Source organism: Dermacentor andersoni, chromosome 2 (genome assembly GCF_023375885.2).
Source record: "Dermacentor andersoni chromosome 2, qqDerAnde1_hic_scaffold, whole genome shotgun sequence".
In the NCBI taxonomy this organism is placed as follows: Eukaryota; Metazoa; Arthropoda; class Arachnida; order Ixodida; family Ixodidae; genus Dermacentor; species Dermacentor andersoni.
The window spans coordinates 225,871,307-225,897,396 of record NC_092815.1 but is presented as its reverse complement, the minus strand read 5'-3'; the positions used below and the strand labels follow the sequence as shown (position 1 = coordinate 225,897,396).

Below are 26,090 nucleotides of genomic sequence, written 5' to 3'. Positions count from 1 at the left end.
GGGCGAATCATAGAAAATTTGCGGGTGGCCGAGAGAACCGTCTTGAAGTCACATCTACTGGCCACATTCCGTAAACCGTGTGAAGACCTATTTACATAGGGCACCACAGCAAAAGTTTTGTCATTTTTCTGTTTTTCTTGTTTCTTAGCATTACTTTTACCCATTTCGAAAGCTGTTCACAGGTTAGTGATAACAAATGAACAGGATAACCAGCCTTCTCCAGCCTATCTATCTGTTGCGGAAAACATTGTTCTATATTGTGTGGACATGACTTAGCAATGGCTGACCTAAGAGCTGAGTACGCTGTCCCCTGTTTTACAAGTTTGGAATGGCAACAAAAAAGTCAAGCAGGTGTTTTTCTGCCCTCCGCGAATAGTGCCAACAGACATGTTACTTTTGGAACGTTGAGCACAGATCTAAAAACTGTTTTTTTTCTTTATAAGCTAAAGCGTGATTAGGATTGCGGAGCAAACCACGGAATGGGTCCATGCTCGTCAGTCGCTACCGAAGAAGGACAAGCCAGGACGGGGCCAAGGAAAAGTGCTGGTGCTCGGGAATCAACAACTCCCAGAAAATATCGAAAGTACTGTGCGCACTTTAGAATAGTTCGCCGTTGGGATCGTAGGTTTGACAAGATTTTCGCAAAGGGGAGCGCAGAAGCGTTACGACAGAAGGAGACTTGGACTCTTTCCTGTCCACGTCTCCTTTTGGTGCAGCACTTCTGCGCTCCCCTTTGCATAAGAAAAGACCTAAGTTTGCGTGCGAACCTGATTTGTCACCTCCGGAAAAGTCAGCTTGTCCAAATACATTTCATGGTGGGTCAGTAAAGAGTTTCGACAAAGATGTGGGACTGAGTGCGTTGATGTGATCGCAAGGACAGTATGTCAACAATGTAAGGGCGACAACCTCTCTAGTGTGCCGCGTTTTTTCTTCGAGCATAAGCTAAAGTTGGTTACTGAGAACAAAGAAGGTTCCTTTGTTGATGTTCTGGAGGAATTGTACACACAAAAAGCTGAAAATGCTATTGACAAAAATTTTGTTGCAAAAAAGACCCACCTAAAAATTTGACAAAACCGCAAATAAACTGTTTGAGCAATTAGGTCTTGAGCGCCCGAGTCGGGAGTAAGATAGTCTAAGGGACCTTGACGTTTTTTTAGTGCTAAGACACATATGCTAGAAGCTTTTTGTCAGCCGTTTTACATCATGCGCTATTTTCAGTTTGCCTTGATTACTCTTTCTTGACAAAACATTCTGGGGAAATTGTAGTCTTTCTAACCAAAAATAATCTCGGCAATCAGTGTAGATGTACAAGACCTTTTTTACTCACGTCTGCAAACGGAAGTAATAAGTAGTGTTACAGAAGCGGTGACGCTCTGCAATGATAAGTTCCGGTTTACTCAGCACTGTGGGGTGCCTTCGGAATCTTTTTTAGAGCTTTTGCTGTTTTACCTAGTAAATACCTTTGTAAAATGGGGTAGTTCTATGCATGTACAGAAATCAGGAGTTTGCATTGGTTCAAAAGTTGCACTGGTTTTGTCTCAGTCTTGTCAGTAGAAAGCTACAAAACAATCTAAAGGAACCGGCTGTGCGTACCTTTCGGTACGTAGATGATTACCTTGTGTTTTCTTCGTGCGACAGCGATACCAAGAAAGCTACGGATATCTTGAAAGTTTTTAGGGAATGTGGTGGGGGTCTTAGTTTCACGCTTCAGCTTACCCAAAATAGCAAATTACAGTTTTTAGATCTGTAGATCTAAAGCTACAGTTCTAGTTTTTAGATCGTTCCTACAGGAACATGTCTGTTGGTACTCTTCGGCTAGGGCAGAAAAACACCTCCTTGACTTTTTCTTGCTATATTAAACTTGTAAAACAGGGGGTAGCGTACTCAGCTCTTAAGTCTGCCATAGCTAAGTCATGTCCACACAGTATACAACAAAGCTTTTCGCAACAGATAGATAGGCTCAAGAAGGCTGGTTATCCTGCTCATTTCCTATCACTAACCTGTGAAAAGCTTTCGAAGTGGGTAAAAAGTAATGCTAAGAAACAAGAAAAACAGAAAATGAAAAACGTTTTGCTGTGGTCCTCTATGTACACACGGTTTCCGGGATTTGGCGAGTAGATATGACATCAAGACGGTCCTCCAGGCCCCCCACAAATTGTCTGTGATGCACCCTATGATAAACAGCACACTTGAACAATGGGGCAAAAGAAGAAAAAATGATTTCGGCGTTAGGCATGCGTCACGACTCTGAGGCGATGAGTTAGCTCCTAATGAGTAGGGGCACAAGGAGGTGGAGTCTGGTGCCTGGCTTTCGCCAATTGCCGTCGTTAACGAGACAAAGGCCTGATGAAATTGAGGAAATGGAAGTAATTTATGTGATTTCTCAGCAACAAAACAAACTGGCGATATTAAGGAGCGGATGGGAATATGTTAGACAGAAAAAGCATGAAAGTAACAATTCCAAAGAACAGGCGTAACAATATCGAACAATTACTATTTGCGATCGCAACGCGAACAATAAACCTCAGTTCAAATTACATTCCTAAACAGCATTCCGGAAGGCAAATATTTAGAGTCCGCAGTCCACAGAATCAAAAGTGACGTACAGTCAACTGGGCGCGTCGACAGTCCGTCCCAACCGATGTAGCCCCTAAGTAACCTTCGAAGTTGGCGCCAGTGGCCAGTGCTGATAACCGTTGGGCAGGAAGAGAATGGCTGGTGGCAAGGGGCGAACCAGCTAAGGAATGATGACACCGCCCCAAAACATCCAACAAGGACAGGCAACTGCAAAACGAACCCCACAACACAGCTCTGCGCCGAGATGATGTATCTTGGATCTCACTTTAGACCCGCTAGGCTTTAAAGAAAACAGAAGTGCAGAAACAAAAAAAAAATGCTGTATTTCGCTACCACAATTTGGAAGGAATTTCGTGCTGACAAATTGGGCAGTCATGGAGGGAGTCCAACTCAATGAGAGGGGATCTTCTTGGCTTATCAAAATTAACAATGACAACCCCAAAATATAGGCGGGATCCCTAAAAGCAGAATTCATTAGCCTGCTCAATCTATCAGCCCTGCTATGCAACTTTCCGTTCTTATATCTAACGGAGAAGTTGTACTCTTGGAGAGTGAGGCTCCATCAGAGCAAACGGCCATTTTTGTGTGACATTTGATTTAGCCACGTCAGAGGACAGTGGTCGGTCTCGAAGATGAGCCTCGGTCCGTACAAATAACGCGACAACTTCTGGGCTGCCCAGACTAAACAAGCCCATTCCTTCTCTGAAGCGCTGTAGGCTTCCTCTCTTACAGTTAGTTTACGGCTGGCATAGAGGATAGGATGTTCCTCATTATCGTCGCCGAACTGACTAAGTACCATGCCCATAACTCTGTCGCTTGCGTCGCGCTGAACTATGAATTCCTTTGCGTAGTCTGGCGAGCTTACCGAATATTTTACCACTTCTTCCAGGCTGATTTCAGAGTTGGAGGTTGCCTTATACTCATTAAGTCCGGTCCTAGTGCCATCCTGCTCTTTGATGGTATAGTTAACGACTCCGCTCCACTCTACGTACGGCTTCATCAAATTACAGTGGTATATCCTGACCTCCATCCTGCGACCGAGCATTTTCAGAGCATAGTTAGTATCTGAAAGTTTGTGCAACACCTTAACGGGTCTGTCCCAGTGAACTTCAAGCTGGTTCTTTCTTGAAGGTTTGAGGATCATTACTTGGTCTCCGGCGTTAACTGTACAAAGCCTCGCATTCTTGTCTTAATAGAACGTGCCGTTTTTTTGAGCTACTCCCATGTTCTTTTCGACTAGTTCTTGGGTTGCACTTAGCTGTTCCAGCAGATTTAGCACGTATTCTACCACTGTTGGACTCTCTCCTCTTTGCTCCCACATCTCTCTTAACATTATCAGTGGAGAACGGAGTGTCCTCCCATACACTAGTTCTGCTGGCAAGAACCCTGTAGCCTCATGAGGAACAGTTCACAACGCAAACAAAGTGGCCGGAAGGAAATCCTCCCAGTCATCCTTGTGCTCGTAACAGAGCGCCCGCAAAACTCGCTTATGCACTCAATGCCACCTCTCTACACTATTTGACTGAGGGTGATAGACGGAACTGTGTACCAACTTTACCCCGCACTTTTGTAAGAATGTGGAAGTCAGTGCGCTGGTGAATACTGACCCTTGATTCGCCTGAATTTCGGCTGGAAACCCAACTCGTGCGAATACTGCCAAAAGTGCGTCTACTACTTCGGTGGAGCTCAGCTGTTCTAGAGGGATTGCTTCTGGAAACATTGTAGCCGGAAACAGCATGATAAACAAGTACCTGTAACCCGACTTTGTCTTTGGTAGACGCCCTACGGTGTCTATCACACGTCGTCTGAAAGGTTCTGTTAACAAAGGCAATACATTTAGTGGAGCTTTCCATGTTTATCTTGGTTTACCCGAGTGCTGGCAGGCGTAGCATGATCTTACAAAGTTTTATACGTCTTTGAAACAGCCAGGCCAGTAGTATTCCATAAGCAATATTTACTTCGATTTGTTCATGCCTAGGTGGTCAGACCACCCATTTCCATGACAGAGACTCAAAGGTCCTCCAGTTACTTAGTAGGTACGACTAACTGATCTAGAATCCTTCCCTTTCGGTCTCTGTAGTGCCGGTACAACAATGCTCCTCGCCCTTGTATCGTCACATTGCGTCTAGCAATGCCTTCTTTAGCTGTGCGAGGTAATTTAGCTAAGCTGTCATCCTTCTTTTGGTCTGCTGCCAGTGACTCTTTGTCTACACGTAAGAGCTGATCAAAGTTGTTTGAGGCCGGTGATAGTAACTACACTGTCTCGCTTGTGGGTGCGTGAACTTTGACACCTTAATGCGGTGCCTGCAGGCGTGAACTTTGGCACCCTAATGATCCGCTCTCATTGAACTGTTCAGCTGGCAGGCTTTCCTCAACCATTTTTTCGTCCCTCGAGCCTGGCTCAGATCCGGTTACTGAAGTTACCCCTTTTGCTACTTCCGCTGGAGGAGCTTTTGCTTGTTCAGCCGAAAGCGATGCGAGTTTCCTAGCTCGGCCTCGCGTCATCGTCTGTACTACGCCCTCTCCCAGTTTAAGCCCTTTGTCACGCAGTACCTGATCTGACCGATTCGAGAAAATGTAAGGGTACTGCAGCGACAAAAAATTGGAAACTGCAGCCTCGGTCACGAGCTCCCCGAACGGTCCACAGATTTTGACTTTGGCCATGTGCAGACATACGCTTTGTTGTTCTACAACCTGTTTGATCCATGTTACTTCTCCAGTCAAGTCATCTACCATCACGTAAGACGGATGGAGAATGTCCATAGTGGCGGCACTGTCTCGCAGCACACAGCATGGTTTGCCATTAACTTGCAGGTTGTGAAGATGTGGGCTTAAAAGTTCCATATTCTTGTCTTTTTCGTCCACGTAGGAGAAAACTACGCTGGGCTTCCCGCAGTTCACAGCGATATGTCCGTGCTTGTGGCACTTATAGCAGGGGATTGGTCTAAAAGATTGGAATTTTCTTTTCTGCTCCTTTTGTGCGGTTCCCCCTTTAAGTCTCCTCGCTCTTTTCTGAGGGCTTTTTCTCCACGTCTACAGGCTCCGGTCGTCTAGTCTGCAAACCCTTTTTGAACGGCAATGGTTTCTGCGGTCCATTTCGACCGTCCCAATTTCTTCCAATTCCAATTCTTCCAATTCCAATTTCTTCATCCCAATTCCAGGGTGACATGGATTGGGCCTCGTTTGAGGTCCGAGAACCGAAGAGCAAAATAAGTTTTGAAAAAAGGCTCATAAACATTGAACATTGCCCCATAATGGGCGGCTTAACTGCACAACTATCTCTACCTCAATATCGTCAATACGCAATTCAAAGATGTCATGAAAGTCGGCAACCAAGTATACGGTAACCGAAAGCTGTAAATAAACAACCAGGAGCCATCCAGACAAAAGTTAAAGAAATAGGGACAGTGAATTGAATGCAAAGATTGCAAACAAAAACGACCGCAGAGATTGACAAGAATTGGAAGAAAGTCATTAGAAGAGAAAATGTGTACGACAACACGAAGGGAAGTTCCCTAGTATGTGAGGCTCGAGCTGGTTGCCCAAGGACAAAAACATATCGGAGGAAATGTTCTCTACAACATGAGACATTTGTATGCTGCACCAACAATCCGGAGACCACTCAGCAGGTCCTAATGGAATGTAATGGGATTCAACTATTGAGACCCGTAGGGAACGTACGCCTTCCACAAGCGCTTGGATTTAAAGTGGTCGGAGACAGCCGGACAGCTGTCGAGATAAGCCAGAGAAGTTTGGAATAAAAGCACGTAAGAGAGTGATACGACCGGATTCGTTACAGGCAGAGATAGCGGTACAAGGTAGATAGATAAGTTTTGTGGAAGAGAAACATAATTAAAGAGACGTATACGAAAATGCTGGAATTAAATGTATGTATAGCGCAGCTGAGCAACTCAAGCAGGCTAGTTGACAATTTATCACCGGCCTGTTTCAGAGGGGATGCCAGGAAACCATCATCATCGTCATCATCATAATCAAGCAGCCATTGCAGGTCGTACAGGTCTCTAGGGGAGCAGAGCAAGATCTTCCGAAGACAACGGGCGCGACAGCAACCTGCGCCCACGGCACTCGTATGCTCCAGCGATGACAATAAATGCATACGTTGCAATAAAACTTGGCGGTTTTTCCCCAGAGGCGGTACCCTACGCGTCGATTAAAACAATTGCGAGTCGCCTAAACCAAGCACATAGGGCCAAGTCCGCCGAGAGGTTGTCACGTGTTGGGCCAACATTTCGAGAGCGGCGAAGGGGAATGCTTGACTAAGAGCTGGCTTGCGATGGATGCCTGCGTGGCTCCTTGTTGGTTCATATTTACTTCATCTATGCTGGCAGGAGCGAAAAACAGAATTTCGCTCAGTTGCAGAGCCTTCTTCCACGTTGCCTTGCAGGCATCATCGCGCATCACTCACGCTTCTGCGAGAAGCACTACCAAGCCGTGATTTTTTTTTCTACACAAATGCAAAACAACAAGCGCACCTCTCTCTGGCGCTCGAAATGTGAGCGGAGCGGGCCTTACGACGCTCAACTGAAGCCGGGCACTGCAATGCGTGATGTCAAGAATAAGGTTGATGTCACAGGATTTGTTCGAGCAGTTCACAACGTAAATGTAGCTCTCTTCACCTAGTTGACCAAAACTTAGTTTTGCTGACTAGGCGCAGCAGCAAACCTAACGCGAAATATTAACCAGCAACGCAGGATATGCTAACGCGCAAAAGCAGCATCATCGCGGTCGTAACTGCCGATGGCTAGCAGAAGGCCTTGCTGAAAGACCGCATCCCCAGCTCACTGCGTTCCTTTTTTTTCACCGCATAAATTCAGGGACGAGTCACGTAGGAGCATTCGTCACATCGTGTTTTTACTGCGCACCGCCTCTGTGCGAGATGGGATTCAAACTAGTGGGGCTGTCCGAATAACCTGTTTTAGCCGGCTGTGCTGCAAAATACAGAATGTCCGAAGCAGCGGAGAGCATCGGAAGGCAAAGTTGCACGGAAAGCGAAACTGAACGACGTCACGAACAGTAGTTTATTAGGCATCGTTGCAGGGCCACATAATGAAAGGAAACGTCAAGTGGAAGGCTATGTGTAGCTCGGCATATTAAGAACAATCCTACGATTGACCTTGCGCGTACATCCACAAGCATCCCGCATTCTGGTTCAAAAACCGTTCCTACACAGATCTTTTCTGCATTCGATGAGAATTTGTGTAATTTGGATAAGTGTTTTGTATTTGAAACTACCTTTAGAACGATACAACACAACGACGACGACACAAATGAATAAAATATCCACACAGACGAACAGGAGCCCTTTTTTGCAGAACCCCTTATCTACGCAGCAGTGAACATGATTGAACAACGAGGGAAGTGAAACCTAAAGACATCAGTGGATAACGTAGCGAAATATGTTAGTCCACATTACATTATTTCATTTTTCTGCTTTTAATCTGCACGGGACGAAAAGACGATACGGAACAGAAATATATGCTACAAAGAAGGCACTAATTTGTATGTACGGAAGCATGCAACGCAGCCACGATAACCACCGTGATTAAGCATGTGAACGAAAAAACTTGAACTAAAGCAATATGCACAAAATCAAAAATAAACCAAGATCTGTTGGCCGGCTGTGGAACAGATGGCCGATAGCCCCTGCGAGCTTTTCTACCATCCACGCACGTTGCTGCCCTTGGAAGGCCTTTGTGGCGTTGCCAGTTGCTGCACGAAAACTTTTTTTCCTTTCTTCCTGTCGTTCTGATATCCGCGATGGAAAACCTACGTTCCACGACGCTTCGTTGCACCACCTTATTCTCGCTTCTTATTCTATAGCAGTGAGGATGTAACGAACCTAGGGCTAACCAAGGGGCAGTCAGCCCAGCTACTCCATGAAAAATGCTTATTTTTCTGTTTGATTTATGCCGTTTGCTGTTGCCTTTTTTTATTCTAATGACTGCATTTGCCCATTCATTTGCACTCGCATTTTGATGGAGGCCTTTCCATAGACATTGAGTAGATCAACTGCGGCTATATTTCTATTAACGCCAATGATATTAAAATATTTTTGATTCGCTCAAATTGCCGTGCGGTCTTTTTCATTGTTCTTCCTCACGGTGTATCATAGTGTTCCTGAGGCTTTTTCAAGGTTGGCACCCTAACTTCTTTTCTCCTATATTGCTCATGTGAGTTCATTATTTTTTTGCACTTGATGTGCCCGTTTATTGCAATACACCTATGTGCATTTTCCCGTTATGCTTGTCATTTGCATGTAGTCATGTTGTCATGAACATCTGCACATACTCGCACACTTGTCTGTTTTAACTAGCTTGTTTTTCCTAGCTCTTCTTCTGTATTTCCGTTCAACTTCTCTTATTTTTCGCTGTAATACTTTTTTTCACCTGTATGTTAATCGCATGATATTGCTTTCTTTTGCTGCCATATAGAAACTTCTTTAACACCTAACCTTGGCCGGAGGCCCCAATACAGTCTTTGAGGCTGCCTTTGTGTTTAATTTGTACCAAATTTTGTAACAATTTCAAAGCAACACACTTGTAAATTTGTAAAAAGAACTTGTAAAAGACAAAGTGTTTCGTTCGAGTAAATGCTCACAGCTTGCACCAAAGATCAGTGACCTCAGGCGGCACTGTGCGTTCCACTCAGACAAGCTGTTCAGAGGGACGAAGGACGCGTTGGCTTCAACAGCCCGATACACGGCAGACATTCAAGGTTCTGACGGCTACGTGGCAGTAATCACAGTTAACTGCATGAGCTCAGGTCAACATTTATTATTTTCGAAGCACGATGGAAACATAGATGTTCCCTGCTCAAGCATGACGTCATCGAGATCTGTACTAAAACACTGAAAGCTGTGAAGCAATTCAAGTAAAACTTTGATTTGGGCGAGTTGGTTCACGGCTATTCAAAACGCCAAGGCGACTGCGACGGAGACAAAGAAACACAAACCACAATACAAGCGCTGAGTAACAATTGGTTTTATTTGCACCGCAACCGTCCTATTATGTGCAAAAAGGCTTGCCATGCACCACCGCAGTTAGCACAGATATGGTCACACAAGATCCACCAAAAACAATACACCGCAAAGGTTTAAGAACACGTTGCTAAACCCATGGAAACAGTAAGAACTTACCCCCCGTGGTTGCTCAGTGGCTATGGTGTTGGGCTGCTGAGCACAAGGTCGCGGGATCGAATCCCGGAGACGGCGGCCGCGCTTCGATGGGGGCGAAATGCGAAAACAGCCGTCTTCTTAGATTTAGGTGCACGTTAAAGAACCGCAGGTGGTGAAAATTTCTGGAGTCCTCCACTACGGCGTGCCTCATAATCAAAAGGTGGTCTTGGCACGTAAAACCCCATAATTAAATTACAGTGAGAACAAGATAGGCTCATCGAACATAGTCTGCTATCGCCATGCATCTCAATGCTTCGGGCTAAGGCAAAGTCACTATTTATTAACAAAATATGATAACAGGAACATGCACACAGAACAAGGTATCCACACACTTGGTTTGAGCAGGCTTCTGTAATGGAAAGAATTGGCAGCGGCTTAGCTCGGCTATGCCAGAATATACGTAGCGAAAGCTAAGGTATAGCATGGTTAGCCTTGGTTAATCTTGATTGCGAGTCCAGGTTGTCTAGCAATGTTGCGGCGTTTAGCCAGTCGTTCGGCGCGCTGTTCGTCTGTTTCCTGGGCGATTCGTTTCCTCTTCATCTCGTTCCAATGTCGATTCCAGGCCTCCTCCTGCTTATCAGAATTGTCGCTGTCCGTACTGCCGCCCCTACTGAGGTTGCGGCGCACGCAGGCTCTCCTTTTCAATCCTCCGACATGTTATCAGGCACGCGACGCAGCTGGCGAAGAGAGAGGAGGCGAGCGCAACGACGAAGAACGCGGTGTCACGTCTTACCAAACGGCGGCGGCGGTAAGGCGCGGCGATGCGCAGCTGCGAAACACTTTTGACTCGGTGCTACTAGTGGCGCATGCGCAGTAGTGACTAGGGAGCGAGAGAGAGAGAGAGAAATATCCGCGGCGAGGCGCGCGTTGTGACGTCATGCGCCTCCTCGGAGCTCCACCACGGCGAAATCGGAAATTCGCGGCCAGTAAAGTTCTCACTTAAAAAACAAAACAAAAAGAAGCACACATTTAAAAGGGGCTGCAACTTTTAACACCTAGACATAACCTGAAGAAACTCAATATCATCGTCATTCAAAAATATGAATGACTTGCTGACCCAGTTGTCCGCCAATCTCTTGATAAAAAAAGCTTCCACAATTTCTCGCTCGGTCTTGTTTTTTGCTCTCATCAGTAACATTGTGTCGTCAAATTTCGGTGCAAATAAAACCAGTTGCCAGTCAGCGCCTGTGTTGTGGTTCGTGTTTCTTTGTCTCCGTCCCAGTCACGCTGCCTCTTTTGAAAAGCAGTTGAAACATGTTTTAAAGAAATGAGCTCGCGTATGTGGACTGTTTCATATGCATCCCCTGTCATCCTAATTCACCTTTAGAGTTCACTGAGTGCAGGGCTATGGTCACGACCGCGGTTATAACAGATCACGAGATCGTTCACTGTCATTTTCCGCAACAAAGTGTGCAAGTGGGTTGATTGGTACATGTCGCATAAAAGACGTGCAACAACGCAAGACATTTTTTGATGTTTTATTTTCACTCTGACCATCCACCTCGATTTCAATTTCCTTCCATCCTTGTTGCCCTTGCTTCTTTCCCTGTAAATTGTGCGCGAAGCGACGCTTTTTCTTGGATGAAAGAAAGCATATGTGCTTGTTGCGTAACAGCAATTCATGAAAAAACAGCTATGACCAATACTTGCTGTATTCATAATTAGCAATCAGTCTAGTTCACGCAGCTGTTTGCAGTAGCGGACCGGCTTCTCTCAATACATCTCAAGCAGTTAATGAGAGTGTAAAAGAAAGCATTTACTCTCCATCCCGGCCCTGGGTAGGTGTACGTCCAACGAAGCTGTTGTGGAGCCACTACATCTGGTGAGGGTGGTATGAAATGTTTTATTACTCGAGAGTAGTGGCAGTGATAATCACTTTGTGGTCGCTCTGGTAGACCGTGATGGGTTCCGCGACATTTTCGCTATATTCTTGGCAAAGATCAAGGTCAAACACAATCTATCACGCGGAATGGGGATCTTGAGGCATGCGAGCGTAATGTTGCCACCGAAAAACGACAGAAACCTGTCCCACTCCAGGATTCGAACACTGGACCTCAAGTACCGAGGCCCGATATTGAATCCATTACGCAACGGACGTGTGCATTGAGAAGTGGCATAGAACGCCCTTAAGAATTTCTCGCGGGCTTGTAATCAGATATGTTGTCGGGTGCTTGTTTTGTGCTTGTTGTTCATTGAAGAATAGTAGTTAAACATAGTGTAGCCCATTAAATAACATAGTGGTAAAACCCGTATGTCGCAGACAATTCGAATGATTTTTTATGCATGTAGCTTTCTCTGGGCTGGTCTTCTGCGCCTTAAGGTAGTCTCACCGCCTACAGAGTTATCTGACTGAGCTATGTCGGATGCTCGGTTGCTATTGTCATTTTTAGTTCAGCTTTCAAATCATTTTTTAAGGAAGTCAGCCGCCGCTGGAAATTAGTCTTTCTGTATCACAGGGGCCCTTTCGCTTTTGCTGGTTGCCTCTCTTAACTTCTTTCGGTGGTGTTTGATGGCTACTAATGCAGTGGGTCCGGCAGCAAGCTAGTGATGCCCCGTGCTAACGTTCCACGCTTCTTCCTGGTGCAGTTCCTCGGAATTTGCAGCTTGCAGCTTCTGGAGCCTTCCAGCTTTCGCGCCCCGTGCGCAGAATCTGTCGCCAATTTAAGTCCAGGCGCAAAGCTTCCGTTCTACGGGAGTGTTGCGGTGGAGCCAGTGGAGCCGTCCTGGGCTTCAAATCGCCGGCTCACTGACAGCATATCACGGTCCGCGCACTTCGTACACGGCCGCCGGCTATGTCTGCAAGCATTGTGGCATTCACTCAGTCATCTGAACAGCGGAACTACCCCTGTGCATTCTGCGCATGCGTGGAATTCTGTTAATAAGTTATGCCCGAGCAAGGCGCCCTTCAGTGGGCCCGGCAGCAAGCTAGCGATAGCCCGTGCTAACGTTCCACGCTTCTTCCTGGTGCAGGTAACGAACTCTTATTGCCTTTACGCAAAGCCTAGTAGCCACCGTGCACTCTGTGCTGCCGGGCCCACGGCGCTTTTGTTCAATTGTATGTGACTGTCCGCAAATGCTGTTAAACCTTCTCATGCTAGCTGGTGATATCGAATCTAACCCTGGCCCCGACAAAGAGATCCTTAATGTTTTGAAAGAATTGCAATCGGGGCAGACGGTAATGCTAGAACAACTAAAGTCTATTGAAAAAAAAAAAACCTAGTTGATCGGCACAAAACGTTCAGTGAAATTAAAGCATGGCTCGACACAATTGAAACAGCCTGTGCTGGTATCGACGACATGCAGATTCAATTGGGCAAATTTCCTGACATAAGCACCAAAAATACGGCACAGATAGGTGTACTGTCTGCCCGGATAAACGATGCCGAAAATAGATCTAGAAGAAATAACCTTGTTTTTTACAGCATCGCGTATAAACTAAAAGAATAATGGTCTGATCCTGAGAAAATCATTATTACACATCGTAAACAATATTTAGATGTATAAATAGAACCGCGTGATATTGAGCGTGCACATTGCATTGGGTCTTTCCAAACTGGAAAGTGCAGGCCTATAATTGTTAGGTTCGCTCATTTCTTGTCCTTTCTCATCTCTTGTCTCATCTCTTGTCCTTTCTTCGGCTCGGAAGTTCAAAGATACGTGCTATGCCGTTGCACAAGATCTCGCTCCAAGCACGTGCCTTGCCAAGAAACGCCTCATCGAGTTTGGAAGGGCCCGTAAACTTCAGTACAAGTTGCAACATGAAAAGCTTATCGTAGGTGAAAAAACCTAATACTTCGACCACACTACTAACCAGGTCATTGAGGAACGCCTTTAGCCATCATTGAGGCCGAATTGTACACCACATCCACAGAACGGTCGGCCTTTATCATTCCTGCTAGCAAACATTCGAAGTGTTGTTCCCAAGCGTGAAGCACTGTGCAATCTAATAGGCTGATTTTCTTGCGATGTCTTACTACTAACAGAAACATGGCTTAACATATCAATCGATTATACCGAAATTCTCCCTTAACTCTCGCACTTTGACATTTTTCGGAAAGACAGACCCGATAACTCAGGCGGTGGGGGCGTATTATTCGTCACTAAGCGGCACCTACATTGTTCACTTGTAAACCTCTTCACAACTGGAAATGATTTGGATTCGATGCATTGCTACACACTCGCACATTCTGATTGGTATTTGCTATCGGTCTCCTTGTATCGACAGTTCTTTCAGGCCTTTACTTCATGAAGCCTTAAATGCGTTAACAAAAACATATCTTAACAGTCATGTCTTTCTCTTCGGCAATTTTAAGTTTGCAACTATTGATTGGTCCGATCCTGCCTCTACATTATCTAAAAGCAGCCCCGCTAGCGATTTCTTAAACACGTGTGTAACATTCGGCTTAACGCAGCTCGTCACTGACTCAACACGCGTTACTGCTCACTCGTGCAACGTTTTAGATCTTGTATTAACAACTCACCCTGGTAACTTTACCCCTGTCACCTTATGGCGCGGTTTGAGCGACCACCTGACAGTACATATTTCGTTTCATTGCAACGTACTAAAGAAAACAAAAAAATCGAAAAACACTTACGCTCTATTATAAAGGGGACTATGTCAGCATGAACTGAGAATTATCTCAGTACTTCGATACGTTCGTCGCTAACTTTCCACTAAATTCTCTTCAGTCGAACTGGCTGCTTTTCAAAGTAGAGATGCATCGCCTTATACGTCTTTACATCCCACCATTACAACAACATAAAGAACATCATCACCATGGTTTACACTCTAAAAACTAGGAAGGGTATCGCAGGAGTGAAGCTGCCGGTTCACTCTTCAAAGCGTCGTTTTACTCTCGCAAAATGTCGAGGAGAGTGAAATGCATTGTTCACTCTGTCACCAAGGAGAGAGTGAAATGTGCTTTTCACTCTCCCCTTCAGAGAGAGAGAGTGAAAAGACTCTTGCGACAATAGAAAAGAGAGACTCTTGCGGCAATAGAAAACAAAACGTAGCGTAATCTTCTGCTTCAACTGTAGGTGGCTGGCCCCGAACATGGCAATGTATCATTCATGCACGCTGAGCAAAGAACACATCGTTTTGCTTCTAAGAGAACAGGCCGCCGCAGTTCAAAGGAACGCGTAGCGAGCGCTCTACTTTTTCACTCGGAGTGGCTCCACCGCGCGCGCGCGCGCTCAAGATCGCGGAACAACACAGCACCGGAGAAAGTAGATCCATCCAGCGAGCAAAGGCCAGCCGAGGGAGATCGTGTGGCAGCCATCTCGCGTCGCCACGAAAACACGACAGTCGTTCGTCATGCCTTGGATATAACAACAAATCCTCCACGGTAAGTGAATTCTAACTTAGGTGCACATTCTCCGTATATGTCATGCTATCGCCAGGAAGTTGTCGCTGCGCTTAGCCGACGCGATCGACAAAGGACTAGGCGTACGCGCTGTCTCTTGATGTCAATCGAAAAAGCCAGTCGTCGCGATAACTGCATGTGATTTTATCACTTTGCCGTTGTCCGTAAGAGCTTTAAAAATCGCAAACGCTGCCAGAACTATGGTATGTTCAATAAGACGCCAGGCGAGAGGACGCTTAAAATGGTTAGCTCACCAGCCCGTGATTCCGAGCCTATGCGGAGCGTGATTAGCGTGCGTTTTGTGTGTTTGAATTTATTCAGTTTGGCAGTCTACTATGTACGGAACGCTGTTGAACTAAGGAATCACATAACAGAAGCCGTCATTTTGCTGGCAGCATGCTTTTTTTTTATAAATAAACCGCGCGCTTGACGGTGTCTCGCGCAGGGGGAATCTGCGACCACTGAAGTTACGTGCAGCACCAGTGCTAGTTAGAAACTTTGCCGCAGGCATTCAGCTGCATGCTGCAAGAGGTCAGTTGGGCGCGTTATCTTGAACTTACTGAAAACGCATGAGGAATCCATGTTTTATGCTGAAAAAAGTATAAACCCCATATAAGCGATCTTGCGCGCGGCAGCTACAAGCGACGCGACGGAGATGGCTGTCGCGTTCGCTCGTCGCCTACAAGTCGTACTCCGTGCGAGCGACGATTTTGAGCGACGCCTCCCCGGTGTTGCTGGCATGAGGGCTGCAGTCACGCGTGACGCGTGCTTTAGTAATTTACGTTGATGTATTTTACTATAAAAAGTAGCATAAAATATTTCCGGAGGTCTTGCAGTACGTTCTTATCCTTGCACGTATAAAAATTGAATCATTTGCTCGTTCCGCGCGACAATCGGTAGTATTTGAGCGATGTATGTACATCCAGTTCCGGCTTCGCGCTATTGGCTAGTCGCTCATAGCACTTCTGGGCGACGAGCGACGATTTCTAGATTTCCAGAACCGAGCCATCTGTTCAAGCGACGGCCCGTTTTGTCGCTCGTCGCCGTCGCGCACTAAATCGCTCTCACAGTGTTTATCCCTAAGACTGAACTGTTTTGGCTCATGTTGAAATGGTGTGATTATAGGTCTGGTTTTGTCTCCTGTTGCTGTTTTCGTGCACGGTGCGAAATTGTCGAGCAGCTAGTTACGCATCGGCATCGAATATAACGGCTGCTGTGTGGAATTACAATTGCAGGGGTGCTTTGCATACGCTTATTGTTTTGGACATGCCTGTGCATTTGCTACTATGAGTTGGCGTGTCAGAGTTATGTCATATGAACAGCTAAATCAGCCTTCCTCTGGGGGTTACAAGCGTAATGTGTGCATTTTGCTATAGCATGGCAGATTATGATGTGTTTATCGCTTGAATATTTTTAGTAGAGAAATAAAATATCAAAATAAAATGTTGCTTTAATTCCGTGTTACCATTCTGTCGTACACAGAACAATAGGTTGGTGTAATAAACTAATAACTGCGGTTTAACTGCAACTTTTACATGCCTACAAGAATCTAAAATGCTAGATTTCAAACTGCAGCAGTAGTCTGGTCTGTCAAAAATGAACTCCACTGCGCACCTCATGCATGAAAATAAGTTCATGCCTTTTAGTAAGCTTAGATGCAGGCCGCAGTGAACTTGTTAGTATTGAAATGTGGGTAAGCTTGCCATAACAAGCCTTGTTGCCCTTTTTTATAGGCACATCCATATATCCATTGAGCTGAAGGACAATATTTTCATCCCTACTGAGCATCATGTTTGCAGCTATAATCCTCAAGTTATGGCTTCAGCAGTGGCACAACCAGGCATGGTGCGGGGGGGTGGGGGGGCACACTGGGCACGTGCTTAGGATGTGTCACAAGTGGTGTTTGCGATACACCAGACTCATGACAGACCTATGACGTCTGAAAATGACCAATATTCTATTCATTAGCAGGAGTATTCTAACATTCATGAAAAACAAGGATGAACTGTGGTTTGTTTTTTTGCTTAAATCTAAAAATTGAAGTTAGTTTAGCAGTTGACTGTTGCAGTCATTTGGATGTTTTGCATGCATTTCACTAGGAAGACTAAGAGCTAAGACTTTTTATTGCCATTGCCTTGACTGTCTTGATGTTGTTTTGCACCATGTCCTTGTGTTGACTTTTGCATACGATATTTTTCAGGCACCCGCTTTATATAACGCAAGAAGGCAGCTGCAAGGACACGAGGATGTGAAAGAGCCAGTGCAGCGCGACTTCACGTAGTGTAGAGGAGCCAATGCCAAAAAATCAAAATACATTGGCATGTTATTTGGACAAGAAAACTGGTATGTGGGTATATTGGGTGTACCATTTGACCAAATGTCAACAAAATCAAGATACAGTATGTTACACGAAGATGAAAATTCTCACGTGCTCCAGGCAGTCATCTTAACATGGTATATGTATGTAATGTCTCTGATTGGAAAGTCAAATCAAGTATGCTCACTGGAGACAAACACATAGCAGCAAGTGTCATTGAAAAGTTAAAAATGTGTTTTAAGAAAGCTGATTAGTTCTGAGAAGTGACTGCTTTTTGTCTTGCCTCTCAACACATATATCCATGTGATAAAAAAATAGTGGTACAATGAAATTGCATATTTGCTTAGCGACATGATACATACTTGCAATGAGCACGGTGCCTGTGTTTACTACAGAAAGCAACAGCCCATGCTTGGTTAGGTTAGGCCCACAACAACATGCAGGCATGGGTGATTGGCGCTTTTTTTTATTTCTGTATCGTGAGGTTTATTGACGTGCGTATAGGTGCAGTGGCACGCAGTATGGCTAGTACAAAAAAAAGGGGGGGGGGCAGATATATGTAGCTCACTGTACACGATACAGGGCAAAGGAAATCCGTGTTCAGCAACTATGTTAAATGCCATGTACGTAAATTTTACAACGCTACTCGTTCGAAGCGCGCACAGGTGCATATTGAAGAAAAGTTTCCAGGGTAGATAATTTAGTTCGTAATTTACACTAATTTTGCTCTAACCACGAGACATAATAATTTGAATATACTGCACGGAAAAACCTAGAGCGAATTAAATTGTGTGTCAGCTTCGTGTGTATACATATAGTCTTCCCTATGCATTAGGTTTTTTGCGTAATGCATTAACAGTTGACAGCCTATCTTATGGTGTCTACTCTGTTTACATTACAGTTGCTTATTAGTTTACTCGTTTGTTTTGCGACTGATGAAATGCCGGCATATATATATTTTCAACATTTGACATAACCCTGTATGTTTTGCAGGGACAACCCAGGACGTGCATTTCTCAGCACCCAGTCAACTGCCAAAAGTGACTCAAACACAGGCCACCAGCAAGTGGACATCAGTTGCAATTTCACATTATGCAGTTGGCAGCTGCCTTGTACGGAGGCTTTTTTTTTTAATGAGATGGTGATGTCGTTCTAATGTACATTTTGACCACAAAGGTGCGATCATGTCTCACAGAGGCATATATGGTTGCTATTCTCTGCGAGGGACGTGTTCTCGTGTTCGTGAAGCATTTGTGTTTGGCAGTATTGTCGCCCAATGAGTCGGATATAAACACTAACTCGCCACTGCCGGCAAGTAGTTGCGAGAAACGCATTATGACGCTGTAAAGTTATTTCATTAATTCGAAGGAAAGTTTTGCAGCAGGAAAAAAGGTTGCTATTCCAGGTAAACATGTCTTTTTCTCACAGGTTCTTTAGCCAAACTGTGGATGCATGAAATTCGTGACTTATGAATAGATTTTAATTGGTTCTTTAGTAATGCTTCTAAAAGAGACTAGAAATAGCATGTGACTACCTCTGCAATCAGCAGACCATACATTTACAGTCATAAGTGGCAGTTCCATGCAGTCTCGCACTTTATATAACCTTTCCTTTCAGCACCATTGGAACTGGTGGCTGCGTTTTCAGAAGTGCACTTGACACTGTATATGTATGTGTGAATTCGGTTTTCTTTGTATGTGTCGGCTCACTGACAAACAGTGCAAAAATCTGTTGTACCATGAGCCTGACGACGCCTTCTGCTGCTAGAAATGCGGCACTTCGTATTTTATAGTACTGCATGACATTTAAATCAAAGCTACCACATAAAATGATCAAGAAAACTAACCGCTGTTATAGCTGTTTTCCTCAAAGAACGCTTGTCCTTTATGGGCTGTGTTAATCTGAGCTCTCCACCGATGTTTCAGTAATATTATCCTTTAGTGAGTGAGAGATTGGGGGCAATTAATCGTGTTAGTGTTTAAGTGGTGTCCTAATTATGTGCATTTGTTCCAACAAAGTTGTCTAGATTACTTTATTGTGTAGTGTAAAGCTTATGAAACCATCAGCAACTACTGAGTTGCTAACACGCATATGGATTTGTCACTATACAGGTGGAACTCGGCTGTACCACTGCAGTGCTGCGGAAATTGCCTTCACCAGCGGCTTTGCAACAGCTGTTTCGCAGCATGTCGGTATGTGTTAATTTATAATTATGTTGCGATGGGCTAGTATTATGGACCACTGCTACTCTGTATTGTGACAGATCCATATGATAAGGGATGTAATGGGCACAGCGAAAACCTTTGAATTTTTTACTATGGTACATAAACAGGCTCTCCTTTTCGTCACAGGAGCAGGAGAGAAGGGCATGCAGGCACTCCTGAATGTACATATATTTCAAAACATGAGATACACACACACACACACACACACACACAATTAAACTAAAGGCAGGGACGTTCCATCTTTCATCTTGAATTGAATTGTGCAGCGCAAAAATACAACACAGACCACAGAGAAGCACACATGTTAACAGGTTTGATACACACGTTAGTTCAACAGATTTGATACTTCAAGTGTGCTATTTTACACAAGGGGGAAGGGAAAGGGGAGAAAATCTGAAAAAAAAGTGGAGTGGAAAAAAAGGAATCGTGCCAAAAAGCATGAGAAGCATCGCGCAGCCAGGATCACCAGCAGGACATCTAAAAAGCACTCTGATAAAATTACATACAGGACAACCTTACGTATAGTTTGTTTCAATCAACTCAGATCACATGCAGCCATTACTGCAATCAAGTTGTTTCCTTATGTCATATGAGGGAATGATGTGGGCCCAAAAAACTGTTTAGAGCTGAAGGATTATGTTCCATTCTAGCCTCATTGCCTGCTTTTTTATCATATTGTTATCAGCTGCTTATGTTAGGGACAAAAAGTAAGAGTACGAACTGTTTCCCGATTCGCCATTCCACACAACATGTCTTTGTGACTATATGTACATGCAGATGATCCATAGCTGAAAAATATTCAGTACAGTAGAATCTCATTACAAGATGCACTTGGTTGTAAGAGACATCTGAAAATGGTTTGGTTGGTTTTCCGATGTTTGCCACGTTCACAATACTGTATACAAGAGACACCTTTGTTACTAAGGATGACTTTTTATGTATTCACTACTTCGAAGGGACACAACCCACACACATTCACTTTGTGCACCTTGTGTGCTCCGAAGGGCGTAAAGATCACGCAATCCTTACACAAGTCAATCGCGCATGTCTCTTTTAGCATGAACCAGAAAAGGAGGGCAACGAGGACAGTGCAGGGCAGAAAGTGTCGGCAGTTGAAGCTGACGAGCGTCTAAGAGCACCTCAAAGGTACTGCGAGCAACAAGGCTTGCAAAGTGAAGTGTTTAAATTCCAGAAGTTGGGAAGGAAGCTAACACAATCTACAGTCACTAAAAAGCTGTGAATGTCTTCTTTAAAGGGCCCCTAAACCACTGAGGTTGAAATTTAGTTGCGGTGTTGCAGTTCTACACAATAAGGCAATGAACAGGTAGCCACAAGAATTTTTCAAAACGGTGCAGTAATAGTGGAGCTACGTGTGTTTGATTATCGAAAAGTAGTCCCTACTCATTTTACTCTTTCATCTGGTACACGCCATATGGACAGTATCGTCTTTTCCTTGCCTAGTACACCTCCAAATGTTACGGGACAGGCCAACACCAACGAGCTCTGTTGCTGCCGCGCTGGCCGGTCGTCCTGCGAGGGGTGGCGCTAATACAACGGAACTGTATGGTGACTCGCGTTGAAGAGCCTCATAGGGAGACCCTTCTGTTGGCGTTTCTCTTCTTTGCCCCCATTGGCTGCCCACAATGGCATCGCGCGCAACGCGACGAGGAAGAAGGAGTGTGTGTATTTGCTTGCAGGCCTTGCCGGCAGTCGTACACTTTCGTTCGACCAATCGACAGCACCGGAAACTGGTGACATCAGAGGCAGCCTGGTGATGTCAGGACAAACTGGGGGGTGCAGGATAGGTCCAGAGAGGCGCACGGGGTCATTTTCTTCATATTGTGGTGCTCCGGCAGTGCTACGCACTCTGGCATTTGGCTTCGTCGATCGTGACGGCATTCTGATTTCGATACGTGTGTTTACTTGAAATGTTCAAAAAATGTCGAGAAGTGGTTTAGGAGCCCTTTAAGCCACCCTGAGCATTTATTCCTTCAGATATATCAAAACATACTTTAGTGATGATGCATAATAAAGTGATCTAGTCTGGCTCCTCAGTGTCTCAAAATTTTTGGTTTCGAGAGAAACGTTTCCCGTGCCTCTTGAATATCTTCTGATGAGGCTTTACTGTAATATACACAAACAATTGTGTAACTCCTCCTGCAAGTATTATTCATTAAGCCCGGTCACTTATGTGCAAAGTTTGTGGTTAAGTCTTGATGTCCATACTTTTTAGAGCTATGTTTATTAATTCATGCTGTTCTTATTGGTTCTTCGATGCAGGAGACAATGCCTACGAAATTATTGGCCCTGATCATGAGAGCCCTCAAGGGGCAAACAACATCTCTGTTGCAGAAGTGAGCCCGGTACCACTTGGAAGTTACCATGACAGATGACACGGCAGCAATAGATACAGAGACTGCCACGTCTACTGCAGCTGCAACAGTGTACGAGGCAAGCAGCAGCGCGTCAGCAGCAGTGTCAGAAGGAACCACACCAGGCCTGGTAGAGCAACATGTGTGCTATCACTGACTTTTTTTGTAGTGGATACAACTCATTTGCTCAACATACAAAAGCTTTTCACCACGACTGTGAGCCAGTGTTATTGTGCAGCAAGTGCAAGACTAAGTTAAGTGTTATAACACAGTACAAGCATCACTTTAACATATGAAAACATATTACAGTTGTTGCCTCCCCAGCCAGCCCACATAGCCACAACAATGTTGAACACATGGTGGGACACACATCTTCTCCATTAGAAGATAGTAGAGACTGTCAGTGTTGTTGTTAGATTAACTGGTCTTTGTAGGCAACTAGGACAACACAGTTGTCATAAGATTGTTGATGTTGTTGAAGAGGTAAAAAAGAAGTTTGATGCAGCTGAAGTGCCAACTGATATTGAGCAAATCAAAAGCAACCACCTGAGAAAGCAACACTATCGAAATTTGGGTATCTATGTGCCGCCAACTCTGGTAAGAATGGCATAGGACAGAAGTGTGATGAAAATCACACAGACACTGCTGTTGCATCACTGGCCACAGTGAGCAGCGACTTGTAGGGCAAGAGAGTCAACTGAAACTAACATTATGATATAGTGTCATGCTCCCATGTGACCACTTTTCAAGTTATTTTGCAAGATACAGCTCAACCTCCAGAAACGAGACTGCAAGTTGTCTGTAAAAAAGCTTTCACAAAAAATTATTCATAACACTATTAACATAGTATTTTTTTTTTTGTGTCGGTTCGAGGTTCCCGGCTGTCCATTAATGCAAAAATTGAGGAAAAAAAGAACGTGTCGTACTTACACCTTTTTAACAAGTACGAGGGGGACAGAACTTTTCTAGTCATGCATCTTCATCATACTACCAAGTTTTTAAATGCCTTTTATAATTATTATTACCAGTTATATCTGAGTGCATTGTATGCATGTAGCAGGTGTAAAATCAGGTCAGTTGGATCAGATGCCTTATCTGCAAGCGAGCCCTAAATTCAAGAAATTTGAAATAAAATAGTTACGTTAGAGACGCAGTCTTTCAGCACTTTATTGCCTGTGGTTTAAGCATTGCTCAATACTTTTGTGGGTGGCAATTTCAACCAGCACAGCACTGCGCTTTGCCACAGTCACATTTGTCTTCAAAGCGGTGTTTACCATTTGTGTTGATCTGTTTGTGTATGCATAGAGCAAGTTTTTAATTTATATTTTTCTGCATTCTTGTGCTTGCACTAAGCTTGTATAAGGCAGTTACAAAATGTGCGGCACTATAACGAACTGTTCTGTTGAGCTTACACTTGCAAATAATCGTGTTCAGATGGCCGCACTTCTATGCGGGTGCACCGCTAGCTTTGTGTATGTTCTCATGTTTGTATAAAGCTTATATAAGCTAGTTAGAAAATGTATGTCACTAAGCATTGTGATATTCTTTAAAGAACTGCTTGGTTGGTTTTACACTTGTGAATTAGTATTGAGGCGGTGGTATTCCCATGTATGCCCACTGCTAGCTTTCTGTGTCCTCACGTGTTTGTATTAAGTTTCTACAAGGGAGTTACAGCATGTACGTCACTAAGCGCTGTGATATTTTTTAAAGAACTGCTTTGTTGGTTTTACACCTGTGAGTAATAGTACTCGTGTGGCACTAGTCATGTGTAGGTACACAGGGACCATTTGTATACATTATGCTCATGTAAAGCAGTTACAAAGTGTATGTCACTAATTACTGTGATATTTGTTGAATTGCTGTGATGGTTTTACACATGTGAATAATAGTGGTCAGGACACAGTACTTGCAGTGTATAGTTGAATTTATACACTGCCAAGACATGGGCTGTATACGTACCAAAAGAAATGTATGTCATTATATTGTTGTGATTATTACTGTTTGGATTTTATTAAACTGTAATAAAATTGTTTCTTGTATCTATTGAGGTATGGCAATTTGTCATGCAACCAAACTGAGGACCTGCACTTGTGCATACAAATAAACAGCTAATTTAAGAGTATACTGCTCATATTCTGCTAAACCAGTTTAACAAATCTTCTACTACAATGCTGGAAAAATGACAGAGCTGACTCGGATGCACAGAAAAAGTTCTGCACTGGCTGAAGGACTGCCCCACACTGGAGTTCGTAATGTTGCGTTTATTGGAGTAGAACAGAAAGTGCACTTCTATTAAAAGTGCGACAGTCAGTGCAGAAACATAAGGCAGACGAGCGGATGTGGCACATTTTTTTCAGGGCCCTCCATGCCTACTACTGCATTTCTAGTCTTTCTGTGCTCTGCGTATAAGCCCCTGTTCAGCCAAGGTTTTTACTCCATGACAGTTGTTCTACTGGGTTCGTAGCAATATTGAAGAAAAAAATTCAATGGTTTTCAAGGACTTTCGAGGCCCCGACAGTAACTTCAAGGACCTCGTGCAATGTGTGTAGTAGTTTGGACAGGCAATAACTTGTTCAAGAACACCGTTAACTTTAATGCAAACAAAAGAAAACAAAACAAATCGCATTTCAGTGATTTCAAGCATTTGAAAGACTGCTAATTTGCCTTTCACCGCCCACCACTAAACGCACACAAGGAAGCATTTCAAGAAAGCGCTCAAAGTTTTTCTGCAATAGCACAATTAACTACTTGGACCTGCAACATTTGCAGTTTTTGAATACTGTTTGGTTTGACAGTGTATGTGATGTCATCTGTTGCCTCAGCTTTTTTCACCATCAAATAAGCAATAGTCATTTCTAATTTCTTTTTATTGTGTCTGTCGCTCTCAATTTACTCTTCACGGCTTCTCTTCGAATGCCTCAACTGTTGAGCTTCCTGCTTCTACTCCTCCAAGCACATTTGTCGCCGGTTCCATGTGCATAAAACTGGTATCTGCAGCTCCTTTGTAATTTCAACTTTAAGGATGTCGCTTTCCTTCTATTACCTCCAGAGACAATTTTCTGTGACATGCGAAAGAGTGTCACAGAAGGGAAAAAAAGCGCTTGGCAATGTCTGCTAAGTCTAGCCAAGTGTACAAGTTTAAGGACTTTCCAGTACTTCTAAAAATTCAAGGGTTTTCAATGCCTTGAAAATGGCATTTTAGAAATAAAAGATTTTCAAGGATCGCTACAAACCCTGGATTCTAGCACCTAAATAATTTTACAAGCTTATTTTGGCATGGAGTTAGGAAATTCATGCTTTCTAGCTAACGCTGCACTATCTCTGTACAGTGAAGCCACGAGAGCGCAACTATTTTGGAGTAAAGAAAAATACTGAAAGCTTTTAATACCACTCTTCTTTTTTTCTATGGAGCTTCGTATTGCCTAGTTAAGTTTACGAATGTGCCTGGTTTTGGCGGGCGTTTTTTCGACATTTTCTGGAAGAAGCAGATGTCTAGCCCCCGTATTCAGAAATGTATCTTAATACAAAGCTCATGCTTGACTTGATATAAACGACGCCTGGTGCGAACGTCCCCCAAGACGCTCACTGCCTTTCTTTTGGTGCGTTCACGACTTGCGTCGTTTAGATCAAGTCAAGCATGGGCTTCAAGTTATGATGCATTTCTGTATATGGGGGTAAGCGTGCACAATTCCGGGCAACGCACTGTGCCATTGACACTGAGAGAAAACGGGGAAAACAGAGTTAACCACTTATGCTCCTAAACTTTCGCGTACCTGTGGTGTGCGTGTGTCGTGGAAGAAGAAACAGCGCAAACACAAGGACGAAAAAAAGCATCAACCACACCAGCGCTTCGTGGTGTGGCATGTTTTTGCGTCGTCCTTGTGTTGCGCTGTTTCTTCTAAAATGCTCAACCAATTAGCCGGCAAGTCCATCCTGTGCATATATAAATTAAACACACGCATGAGTGTAGATGGTCTTCGAAGCTTTTAGAACGAGCACTGCCACAGGATACGAGCAGTGCACGCGTAACAAGTGGACACA

The 26,090-nt window shown here is 44.2% G+C and overlaps 1 protein-coding gene and 2 long non-coding RNA genes across 3 annotated transcripts in view; 2 read left to right on the top strand and 1 right to left on the bottom strand.

Moving 5' to 3' along the window:
* The window catches only part of LOC126539981 (dual oxidase maturation factor 1-like), a 229,305-nt gene that overhangs the window by 187,532 nt on the left and 15,683 nt on the right, over positions 1–26,090 (bottom strand). The gene's annotated exons all lie outside the window — the stretch shown is intronic.
* On the top strand, positions 14,757–18,855 carry LOC129387054 (uncharacterized). Its single transcript, XR_008614369.2, has 3 exons — positions 14,757–15,117; positions 17,336–17,478; positions 18,446–18,855. It is a non-coding gene; the product is annotated as an uncharacterized lncRNA (long non-coding RNA).
* LOC129387053 (uncharacterized) lies at positions 18,945–24,096 on the top strand. The gene is made up of 2 exons (XR_008614368.1): positions 18,945–19,644; positions 21,958–24,096. It is a non-coding gene; the product is annotated as an uncharacterized lncRNA (long non-coding RNA).